The 12,691-nt window shown below is 37.8% G+C and overlaps 1 protein-coding gene across 1 annotated transcript in view; it reads left to right on the top strand.

The window, feature by feature from the left end:
- LANCL3 (LanC like 3) overlaps positions 1-12,691 on the top strand; it is an 86,347-nt gene that overhangs the window by 37,975 nt on the left and 35,681 nt on the right. The gene's annotated exons all lie outside the window — the stretch shown is intronic.

Below are 12,691 nucleotides of genomic sequence, written 5' to 3'. Positions count from 1 at the left end.
CAAGTTCGAGAACCATTGCAGGACACATCTTATCCTAGGAAACAGCATATGTATAGAATCAACTCAGCCCCTTTCATCCATTGTGGAGAATCAACTTGTTTCCACATAACTTACTAGATAGGGCTCTTTTGAATGCTGTCACCATTGTAAATCTCAGGGAGCAATATATATGGGAACTGCTTGAAAATGAGCAAGTCAAATGATGTGGCTTTTTCTTCCACTGTATTAGCTACTCCATGGTATCTAGAGCAGTATTTCAAGTTTGGCTCGTGAATTACAATTTAGATCTATCATTTCAACTCCAATCTGTTGCAGGGGTGCTTTAACTACCATTGAATGGATACTTTTGAGAGACCATTATTGTATTTTGTTTTGTTTTGTTTTTAATGGGCATCACATATAAGAATTAGCACCAATAGGTCACAAGTGTCATGAGGTCAGGGTCTATTTTTAATTATCTGTTTCCTGACAACACCCAATGATATTTTGCCCACTGCAGCTAACATTTACCGAGTACTTTGTTGTTTACTATATTCAACATTTGCAACTCAATTCTCAGTATAACAAGTCTTACTGAACACTGTATATTATGCCCTTTCATTTACTTTTCTCAACAACCCTATGAGTTGAGTTTTTATTATTATTATCCTTATTTTATGGACTAAGAAACTGAAGCACAAATTGGTTAAGTACCATACCAAAGGCTCACAGATGATAACCAATAGAGCCTCTGATACAATCAGTTTGGGCTCAGAGACAGTTTTCCTATCACCTACCCAATGCTTCTTAAATTTTAATGCATAGAAATTACCTGGGGATCTTGTTAAAATGCAGATTCTGGCTCACTAGATCTGGAGTGGGGCCTAAGATTCTTCATTTCTGACAAGTTCCCAAGTAGTGTTGATGCTTCAGGTTTATGAGTAGCAAAGACATACCCTATGAGATAATTTCTATTACTATCTCTATTTTCAGGTGAGTACAGTAGTCCCCTCATATCCATGGGGGATAAGTTCCAAGACCCTCAGGGGATTCCTGAAATTGTGGATAGTACCGAATCCTATATATACTGTTTTTTTTCCTATACATACCTATATGATAAAGTTTAATTTATAAATTAGGCAAAGTAAGAAATTTATAACAATAACATAATAAAATAGAACAATTGTAATAATATCTGTAATAAAAGTTGTGAATGTGGTCTCTCTCAAAAGATTTTACTGTACTCACCTTTTCGTGATGATGTAAGATGATCTAATACTTCACAGAGACGAAGTGAGGTGAATGACATAGGCATTGTAATGTAGCATTAGGCTACTATGAAGATGACTTGAACACAATCACTGTGACACCGTGACAGTTGACCTGATAACCCAGACGATTACTAAGTGACTAATGGGTGGGTATTATATACAGCATGGAGATGTTGGAAGAAAGGATGATTCTTGTCTCAGGTGGGATAGAGTGGGATGGCACAAGATTTCATCACGCTACTCAGAACAGTGTTCATTTTAAAATTTATAAATTGTTTATTTCTGGAATTTTCTATTTAATGTTTTTGGACTGCAGTTGACCGTGGGTAACTAAAATCCTGGAAAGGGAAACCACAGAAAAAGGGTGACTACTGCGCTCTGAGGTTTAGAGAGGATAGCGGTTTTAGCAGTTTCTCACAGCAGGTACACAGGTGAAGGTGAAGCTGCAATTAGAATTCACGCAATGAGGTCTCAAAGATAATTGTTTAATCACTATGCTTGGGAGCATGATAAGTGGCTATTGAATGAATAAGTAAACTGGCATTGGGTGCTGGGTCCAGCAGATCACCACTTTATAGTCAAAGGTTTGACTGTAATGAATAAAAACCCAGGTAATTGTATCTCTTTCGTTGGTACTTTTTACACCATGGAAATGCATCTACTATCAGCTTTTATCTTCACATTTTTTCTCGAAGCCTAAACTGGTCGTTTCACCCTTGCTCTGAATAGGGAATAAAGAGGAAACAGATTGGCAAGTTTTCACTGGGGATATCTTTCTGTGTGTCTTTTTTTTCTTAATTTTATTTTATTATTAGTTTCAAGTATATAGTACCTTGGTTGGACATTTATATAGTTTATGAAACGATCCCCCTGATTGCTCTTTCTCTCCTCTGGCTCTCCACCTAGCCATTACATTAATGCTGATTGCATTCCCTATGCCGTGCTCCCCATCCCTGTGACCATCTATCAACTACTAATTTGTCCTTCTTTAACCTTTCACACATTTCTCTGTGTGTCTTTTTTTATTATTGCCTTTGCTTTTGAAAAAGTGGCACAGACCTGGCATCCTGCTGATAGGAATATTTCTTATTAAACTGAACAGCAATACCAGTAGATATAGAAGCAATATTCATTCAAAATAATGCCACTATTTAAAGTTTTGTCTTCAGCAAAGAGATTATTTTCCACTTTTTGAATGAAATGAGATATTTCCATCAGTAGCCTTGACCCCCCCATGTTCAGTGAAATTGTACGAAGGATGAGATTCAGGTTGCCATCTTTCACTCTGTCCTAATACCTCAATTTCCTCCTGAGAATAAGGCCCATCAGAGAACACATTAAGGATCAAATTTCATGTTCCTTGCAATAGTTCAGTCATTACAGGTTCCAGCAAGAACTCTCTACCCACTCCCATCACTCTGGAAAATGTTTTCCAATCAGATAATGCATATACATGACAAAGAGGCTTTGCTTGGAAGAAAATTTATTTACTTATTAGATCATTTTAAGAGACACTTCTTGGCTTAGAGAACCAGAGGGAAGAAAGTGCGTAATATAAAATATGTGACTCATACAAATATGTGATTGCATGCAACAGAAATCAGGTGAAATCCTACTGTCTACATTTTAATTGGGTCTAATGTTAAGAAAAGGACTCTTGGATGCATTTACTGGGTAGAATTCTGAAGCCCTTACTTTATCCACAGAAATGTCAGTTGAGGCACTGGGTTGTCTCGTGTTTATCACTACTGGGAATAAGAAACTAGACCTGAAGATTAGTGACTGTATTCACTCATTTATTTCATTATTTTACTCAATAAAGGTTGTTGAGTGCCACTGTGCTAGGTGCTCTGGAGGTACGAAAGAAAGAGCATGAAACATGATCCCTGTCCTCAAGGAGTTCACAAAATTACTGGGGATACAAAACCAAAAGGAAAGACATTAACAGTAAGAAACAGTGTGTATCAAGGATAATATAAATTTTACACAGTGTCTTAGAGCAGTGTTTCCTCAAAGCCTGCTTGGACTGTGCGTCAGAATTGTCTGAGAGCATGTTTGAGATGAGATTCCTGGGCCCTACCCCAGACTCACTGATTCGGAAGCTCTGTGGTTGGGGCCCAGGGATCTTCCATTTTTAACAAGGTGATTTGTATGCACATTAAAATTTTAGAAATATATTTTCCCATTTGAATGGTTGTCTCTTTACCTTGTTGATGGTTTCTTTTGCTGTGCAGAAGCTTTTTTAGTTTGATGTAGTCCCATTCATTTATTTTTGCTTTTACTTCCCTTGCCTTTGAGGTCAAATTCTGAACTTTTCTTTAAGTCCAAGGTCCATGAGTTTAATTCCTATGTTTTCTTCTATGCATCTTATTGTTTCAGGTCTTATATTCAGGTCCTTAATCCATTTTGAGTTAATTTTGGTGTGTGGTGATAGACAACAGTCTAGTTTCATTCTTTTGCAGATGTACATATATATACCTTACTGTTGAATTGTACACCTGAAACTTACAGGATTTCGTTAACCAATGTCACCATAATAAAAAAAAAAAAATAGAAGCACTGTTTTAAAAGATCACTTCTATTAGAGGAAGAATGCATTAAGGTCTTGTCCTCATGGGCCTGCAATTTAAAAGAAAAAATGAAATTTAAATATGAATAACCAAATGTGATAAGGAAGATTAACAGATGTGACTGTAGGAATAAAGAAGAGGGAGGGAGGTAGAGAAATTTTATCTGGTGGCAGGTTGGGAGATCTCAGGAGGGGGGCCTTAAAGGACAGGAAATGTATCAGTTAGGAGTGTGTTTGGCTGTAACAGAAAACAGAGTGAATTTAAAAAGAGAGGTTATTCTTTCTTACACAAGAAGTACTCTGGACATAGGTGACCACCAGCACTGATATCAGGGTTCTGGGTCAATGTCTCTGCAGCAATCTTTTTTTTTTTTTTTTTAATTGAGGTACAGTTGACATTCAACATTATATTAGTTTCAGGTGTACAACATAATGATTTAATATATGTATATATTGCGAAATGATCACTACAATAAGTCTAGTTAACATCCGTCACTACACATAGTTACAATTTTTTTTTTTTTTACGATAAAGACTTTTTAGATCTGCTCTTAACTTTCAAATATGCAGTACAGTATTATTAACTATAGTCACAATGCTGTACGTTACATCCCAGAACTTATTTATAACTTGAAATTTGTACCTTTTGACCCCCCTTTACCCATTTTGCCCACCTCCCAACCCCCACCCTCTTGCATCTAGCAACCTCCAATCTGTTCTGTGTATCTATGAGCTTTCCTTTTTACATTCCAATATTAAGTGAGACTATGTGGTATTTGCCTTTCTCTGACTTATTTTACTTAGCATAATGCCCTCAAGGTTCATCCATATTGTCCCAAATATGCAGCCCTCTTTTCCAATTATGATCACAAGATGACTGTGATCACATCTTCATCCCACTGTATTCAAATGCAAGAAGCAGTGAGGTCTGAGGGAAAGAATTCTCCTGCTTTCTTATCAGAAGGCAACTCTTTCCTTAGAGACCTCCCAACAAACCCCTCCCCTTGCCTCATTGACTGGAACTGGGACTTATGACCACCAGTACAACAGAGGCTGGTTTACCTTCCATGCCTTCTAGGAATCCTAGCACAATATTCAGGTAGAATTAGGATTCTTTTAGCGGGGAACAAGTATTTTTAAATGGCAAATGGTAGTCCACCAACACCTTATGACACAGGAGGACTTCAGTCAGTGGAATCAGGAGTAAGGGCATTCCCAGGAGAGGGAAAGGCATTAATGAAGGCACAGACACTGAAGTGTGTGTGTGAAGAATAGTTACTAGATGTTTCACTGAAGCATAAGGATCTTATGAAGGAATTTCAAGGCATTTATTTTTAATCTGTGGAATCCTTTGTTCAATTGGAATCATATATGGAAGTCCAATTCACAAAGGTGAGGAAAGCATAGCTGCTTTGGTAAAAAGCAGAATGGGAGGTCTGCAGTTGGCCTGCTCAGCCTCTGACCTATTACAGCTGAAAGGACTTCTTTTTTTAACTTTATTGAGATATAATTGACATATAGCAATATATAAGTTTAAGATGTACAGCATAATGACTTGACATCTATATTATGGAGTGACATATATATTATAGAATGATTACAATAAGTTTAGTTAACATCTATCATCTCATTTGGATACTAATTTTTTTTTTCTTTGTAATGAGAACTTCGATGATCTACTCTCTCAGCAGCTTTCAAATATACCATATAGTAGTGTTAACTATAGTCATATTGTACTGAAAGGGCTTCTTTTTAAAAAAAAAAAATTATTAGTTTCAAGTGTATAATACATTGGTTAGACATTTATATAGTTTATAAAACTATCCCCATGATTACTCTTTTCTCTCCTCTGGCTCTCCACCTAGCCATTACATTAATGCTAACTGCATTCCCTTTTCCATGCTCTCCATCCCCGTGACCATCTATCAACTACTAATTTGTACTTCTTTAACCCTTCACCCTAGTCCCCCAGCCCCCCTCCACCCCGTCTCCTCCGGCCGTCACCAATTTGTCCTCTGTATTTGTGAGTCTGTTTTTAATCAGTTTGTTCTTTTTTTCCTCAGATTCCACATATTTTAAGTGAAATCATATGGTATTTATCTTTCTCTGTCTGACTTATTTCACACAGCATAATAACCTCTAGGTCCATCCATGTCGCTGCAAGTGGTAGGATTTTTATTTTTTAATGGCTGAGTAATATTCCATTGTATCTATGAACCATAATTCTTTATCCAGTCGTCTGTAAACGCTTCTCGAAGGCTAAACTGAAGAACCATGCCCCAGACACTGCTACTTTGACCTTGCCACACCTATGATTCTCTGGGACCCTCGCCTCACAGGAGGCCATGAGGCATTAAGCAAGGTCACCTATTTGGCCCCAAGCTGGAACTTCACAGATTTGTGTGGAAGATATAATGATCCAGGCTAGGTATGTGTGTTTGTTTTTATGGTGTTCCTCTTTGCAAATACCACATGTAGCCTTGTACCTCTTAATCCTATTCCTGACACTGAATCGCTAAAACAGGACTTGAGGAGAGCATCACTGGGAAACAAGCAGAGGAAGGGGAGCTCTATTCCTTTTGAGAAGTGGTTTGCCTCGTCACCTCCTGCCGTTACCACCCTGTATTAGTTTTCTAGGGCTATTGTAACAAAGCACCATGAACTTAATGGCTTAAACAACAAATTTATTGTCTCATGTTCTGGAGGCCAGAAGTCTGAGATAAAGATGTCAGTGGGTTTGATTCCTTCTGAGGGTGTGAAGGAGCATCTGTTCTTTGCCTCTCTCCTAGCTTCTGGTGGTTTGCTGGCAAAACTATCCTATCCCTTGGCTTATAGATCTCTGCCTTCTTCTTCACATGGTATATATTCCTTTTATGCCTTCACATTGTCTTCCCTGTGTGTATGTTCATCTGTGTCCAAATCTAAGGCCCACCCTAATGACCTCAACTTAATCATCAATTTCCAAATAAGGTCATGTTCATAGGTACTGGAGGTTAGGACTTCAACCTTTTGGAAGGATATAAATTAACCCATAATACATCCCATATTCCAAACCTCCACTTGCCTTCTCTTGGGCCTTTTCTTCCCACTCTTGATTTCAGTGACCATGGTCCAGTCATTTAAGTCTTATACCAGTGGAATGTAGTTCGGAAAGTGGGTTATTTTAAGGAATATTTCATCTTCACTGTTCTGTTTGAAGAGATGATTGCGTAGAATATTGAATGGAAAGAAAACTGAGATTAAATTACAGCTATATTCAGTCTTGTGCATAGGATCCTAAGCTTGAATAAAAAAAGTAAAACCAAAAGACTGAACAATAATTATTATAATTATTACCACTATTACAATTTATATACTACTTTCACACAGATTCTCACTTGGAAGCACATTTCTTTCTGCCAGTGATCAAGATCCCTTTTTCCCATCTACTTTTACTCCTTAATAAATTATCCTCGAGGATGTTTTCTGACAAGATTGTCTGCAGAAAACCCTTTACTTAGAGATATAACCAGATCTTCCTAAATTTAAAAGAGTTCATGCAACACTGAGCTGGAACGCAAGTAAGGGAAGATGGAGAGAAATAGTAAATGAGATGCTGAAGAAAAATAAAATGGAGTTTTATTTAAAATCATAATTGGGGAGTAGGGGTATAAGGGCACTGACAAAGTTGGAGTTAAAATTTAGTAGAGCCAAGTTATTTTTAGATGATATAGTCCTAATTTGGTGACATATTTAATTATTAAACTTTGAACTTCCTAATTAAATATTAGTAGTGACGAAATCAGCCCTTGATCAAGGAAACAAAAGGAGAAGTTACTATTCAGGCTGTAGTCTCTTCACTTTCTTGCACTTAACCATGTTGTCAGACATTAAGACTGTTTCCTCTTACTCAGTGGAAATTTCCACTTATCCCATTTTCCCTGGAAATGGAAAACGGCTGTAGAGAACCTTCATTCAGCCCTCCCTGTACTCAAGAACTCTTATTTGTGTCATCAGCTCTTTTCCTTTTTTTATCCTAATCTATCAATAAGCTCCATTCATTTTTCTTCTTCAGAGCACTTTAAGTATGACACTTACCATTGCTCATACTGTCACTGCTACCTATAATGCTTTTCCCTCTTAATTTTCTGCCAAAGTATATCCTTTCTTCCTTCAAGACTTAGCCAAGAAGAGAACTCTGGAGCACATATATGAAAGAATAAAACAGAGAAGCCTCCAGAAAGGCAGATAAACAAATCCTCAGGTGCCACAGCTTGGCTTCCTCCTCTTTCTCTGTAGCCCTCGTAGCCTGCCATGCCTGAAGTGCTTATCATCATTGACCAGTTGATATTTTCTGGAACTCTATCCTCATAAGACCCAGCTAACTTCTAGGGTGAAATACAGAGTGTAGGAGTCTCCAGAGAAAGAAGGCCTAAGGCAAAAGAACGGATGACTCTTGAGGTCACAGATACAGGATGACAACTACAACCAACAGGGCACATAAGGGTTTGGGTACCACCTGGCTGCTGGAAGGTGAAACCCCAACTCCTAAAGAAAAAAAAAGGAGGCAAATATTTAAGCCTGTGGTGGAGTCAATAAATTTCATCTACCCAGTTCCCATTAGGTCTAGGGAGATGAGGAGCAGCTCTAGACTTTACCTGGTTTTACAGAAGCTGGAGAAAGTTGCAGAGAAAAGTTCCAAAGGCTTTTCAGTTCAGTGTAGCCTGAATTTGGGGTTAAACTCGAGCACAAACTCCTCCCTGACCATGCAGTTCTTAATTGCTAGTGGTCCTTCCAGAACCAGAAATCCCAGCATTCCTACGACTATCTTACTTTCTGTGCCACAGGGAACTTGCAAATGGAACCAAGACTGTAGGACTAACCCTGAGACCATGGCCAAGACTGAAGGATTTAGCTATATTTCTCATCTTTAGATTAGTAATAACAGCTGTTGAAAACTGGTAATGAAATCTTGTCTCCAAAACAATCACCTGGATTCTTGGTCGTTCTTTATAATTGAACCCCACATGCATGACTTAAAGGAGTGTCCTTGCCAAAGCAGAGAGGCCCTTGCCATGGCATGCATTCTTATAGTACACCCCTGGAATAACCGAAAGGGCTGGGGAAGTGGTGGCCTACTCTTAGTTTACGACTTCTCAACACTGATCCGCACAAATCACAGCCTAGTTTTTGTCACACCAGTAGCTCTCCTGTCTCATTTAAATCCAAATTAAGAAAATCTTAATACAAGATTTCATCTTTTCCAGATTGGACCAAACCGGCTTTGGCTATCTTTGGCTTCCAAGCTCTTTGTCCTTTTCTCTCTATTATTTTGCTCATCATGCAGTTACAGCTCCAGTAGATAGTGCAGTGTTCGTGTAGCTCTGCCTCTCTTGTCCAATTATACATACTCTGAGGTCATGTCTTTTATTAGTTTTTCAGACTCTACACAGCTTGACCCAGGATTTGTAGAACACCCAGATGCTATTGCTTGACAAGTAAATTCAAAATATTTCGTTGATTCTGAGGAAGATCAATTATGTAGTCTTTCTCTAGCTGCAGGCATGAAGTTACAGGAAAACCCTCTGCTAAAGGAAATCCTGGTTGAAGATCATCTTTATGTTGGAAATAAGTGTGGGTATATCAATTGCAACCCATTACAGATATTGTCACATTCACTGAAATAAAACATTAAAAGCGACATTCTAAATAAAGAGAATGCCAGGAACATTTTATCACCTTAAGTTAATATTTGGTGATTTTTTTTTCTATTTTCCTCAACTCATTTGAGAAGTATGTCTTTCTTCCCTCCAGTTTCAATAAAATGATTTGCTGTACTTTGTTAGAGAAAATATTTATTTGTTAAAAGACAATTTCGGACTGTGTCTGGTATGTCCAGAATTTCAATGTTTCTGATTTATGACTTGATATTGTTGACCTTGAACTCCAGGTGATTCACCTTAGTGAACCACTGTATCCCAAGGATGTAGAGACACTTAGAGGCTTGAGATGGAAAAAGCTATGTCGATCCATTTCAGCTCCTGCCTCTACACCCCTTAACTGGTGGGGTATCCCTTTGGCCCTACCGCTATAGCTCAATCCAGAGCACCTACTATCAACTCCTCTCACATGTCTCTCAGGTGCCCCCTGAGGATGCTTTATAGTTTTGAGGCCTAGGCTGATCTCATCTTCCCTTGTCTTTCATTGCCAGAACCCCTCTTCCTCTTTACCACATTTTACCTCCTAATTCTCAGCTCCCTCTTTATTTTAAGAGGCCCCACAGGATTGACCTCCCACTTGTCATTTCCTAGTATCACACTTCTTAGAGTAGTGAAAAGTCGTGAGAATTATATCTATATGAGAGGAACTCAGATTGGAGAAACTTGTTTACCAAAAGAGGAGAGTTTCCAATGTTTCATGTCAGTGCTTTAACTCATTTTAAAATCTACAGCTTATAGACCTTGTGCAAATCCTTGCATCACTGTTTTCTCTGGAATCAGTAGGGGTTTCCCTGTTGCCTCCCTAGCATTTCCCAAACAGAGTTCTGATATTATTGGAAGATGTGCACAAAAGGGACTTTTTGTCAAATATTTTCTTTGAAAACTCTAACCCACTCTTGGAGATGCATACCACACTGAGAAATCCTACATTGGAAAAAAAAAAAAACACCCTTTTTTAACCTAAAATTTCTCAGATATTTAACCACAAGGGCTAAGACTCTCCTCCCCCCGCCCCCCCCCCCCCCACACACTGGTCATCTGTTATCTGGAAGGACAGAATTTGTAAACACACGGGAAACACATGAACTTCACACTCCCACATGGCTTTCATGCCTGCTGGAGCCTGACCTGAGCTTCTCTAACCTGAATGTCCTCTCTCCCCCTCTCCTCCTCTGCCCCTCTCCCCGCCCCCCACAACATGATGTATTATTCCACTGGTGTCCATTTTCTCAATTTGTTGGTAGTCCACCTCTAGGCTTTTGCTCATGTCATTTTACCCACCTGGATACTCTTACCTTTAGGCACAGCTTGTATTCCAGATCCTGTAAAAAGTGTTCTCCTGTTTCTCTCTTCTCTAAAATGAATACTCTTTGTCTCCAGTACTGTGCCACTTAACACCTAATTCTGTCCCAACAAAACTGTACAGTCTCATAAGGTATGACTATGTCGCATCCAACTACACTAGTTCTCCTTACCTCCTTTCGAGGATATAAGAAATGCACTAAACATCTCTTCATTGATCAATGGATAACAAAAACGATCATTTGACCATAGAAATGGCACCTTTTGATAGTTAGCTTTTTGCATTGAGTGTCATTTCCTTAACCAGGTTTAGTTCAGTTCTTCCCTGAGAATATAGCTACTCTGTATTTATCTTGTGAAAGTCCACCACACTCATTTCCACTTTATTTTAAGGAGAGAATGAATGTGAGCTTTTTTTCTCCTAATTGAACATAAGTGATTGCTTTGAAATTTTGTAATGGCTCAATACCTTAGAAACATTTTAATTCTCCTGGACCAGTCATACCATAGGCATAACTTCAGGGTCTTGTCAGGGTCTTGTCCCTTCGGCCTCTCTGCAGTAGAAGATGGACCATGAAGATAATACAGACATCTTTCCTGTGTCCTCAGAGTTATGTAAATAACCCTACCTCCTTTACTGACTGAAAAACTGTCATTAGTTTCCTTTTCAGGTCATTCTCTGTCTGCTGAGTGAAATTCAATAGTCCTTGAAAATTCAACCTTCCACAGTCTAATCACTAGATCATTGTTAAAAAAAAGTTATCCTTTTAAATGCATTGATTTTTCTAGAGTAATAGGAGGGCTGTTAGGTTTTGTTTTGTTTGTTTTCCTGTATATCTTTAGGGACTGTTCAGTTATCATTTATTTTCATTAACTAGATTTTCATTTTAAAACATATTGCATGTACTTGATATACACACACACATCCAAGTGTACAAAAGGTGTGTGTGTGTGTATATACATAAAAAAAAAATGAGAGGTAAGTCTTCCTTTCACCTCAGATTCCCAGTCTCCACTTATCCCCATAGGCAAACGATTTTACCTGTTTCTTGTGAATCTTCCCAGGGATATTTTAAACATATTCACACACATGCATGTGTGAGTAGAGCATGCTATGAATACTTTTTATGCACCCTGTTTTTTTAATCTGACTATATATGTTGGAAAACTTTCCATATCAACATATACATCTACTTTATACCTTTTATGGTTCGATAATATTTCATTGTATGGGTGCTACCACACTTCGTTTAACTAGTATCCTGTTAGCAGGCATTTGGATTGTTTCTAGTCTTTTGCCATTGTATACAGTGCTGGAGTGCATTATATGCACATCTTTGTATACCTGGGCACAAATATTTGGTGGAATTGCTAAGATAATTTTTGATCAGTGCTGCTAAATTACTTTCCAAAGAGACAATACATTTTTACCTTCCCCCTCAATAGTGTATGAGAGTGCCTGTTTCCCCAGGAGTTGCCTGGGCTATAAATTTTACTTAGCCATTTCTGCTCCTCTGCTAGATTAAAAATGGTATCTTAATTTGCATTTCTCTAATTATGAATGAGAATAAACTTTGCATAAGTTTAAAGTGTTTTGCATATCATTATATGCAAATTTCTTGTTCATGTTCTTTTCTATTTTTCTTTTGAATTGCAGCTTTTCTTTGGTTTATAAAATTTAAAATATTAATATTGTCTGTCATATATTTTGCCAACATATATAAAGTCATTATTATGTGTTTTTCAACAACTTTTATGATTACTTTTTAAATTTTTAAATATGTTATCCCTCTGGAAATTATTACACTAAATGATTGCAAAAACAATAACATTTAAATCAGTTTAAGTTCCATGAGAACAGAGGCCAAGTT

The sequence above is a fragment of the Pteropus vampyrus genome, unplaced genomic scaffold (assembly GCF_000151845.1).
Source record: "Pteropus vampyrus isolate Shadow unplaced genomic scaffold, Pvam_2.0 Scaffold592, whole genome shotgun sequence".
Classification (NCBI taxonomy): Eukaryota; Metazoa; Chordata; class Mammalia; order Chiroptera; family Pteropodidae; genus Pteropus; species Pteropus vampyrus.
This window is presented reverse-complemented; position numbering and strand designations above follow the sequence as displayed.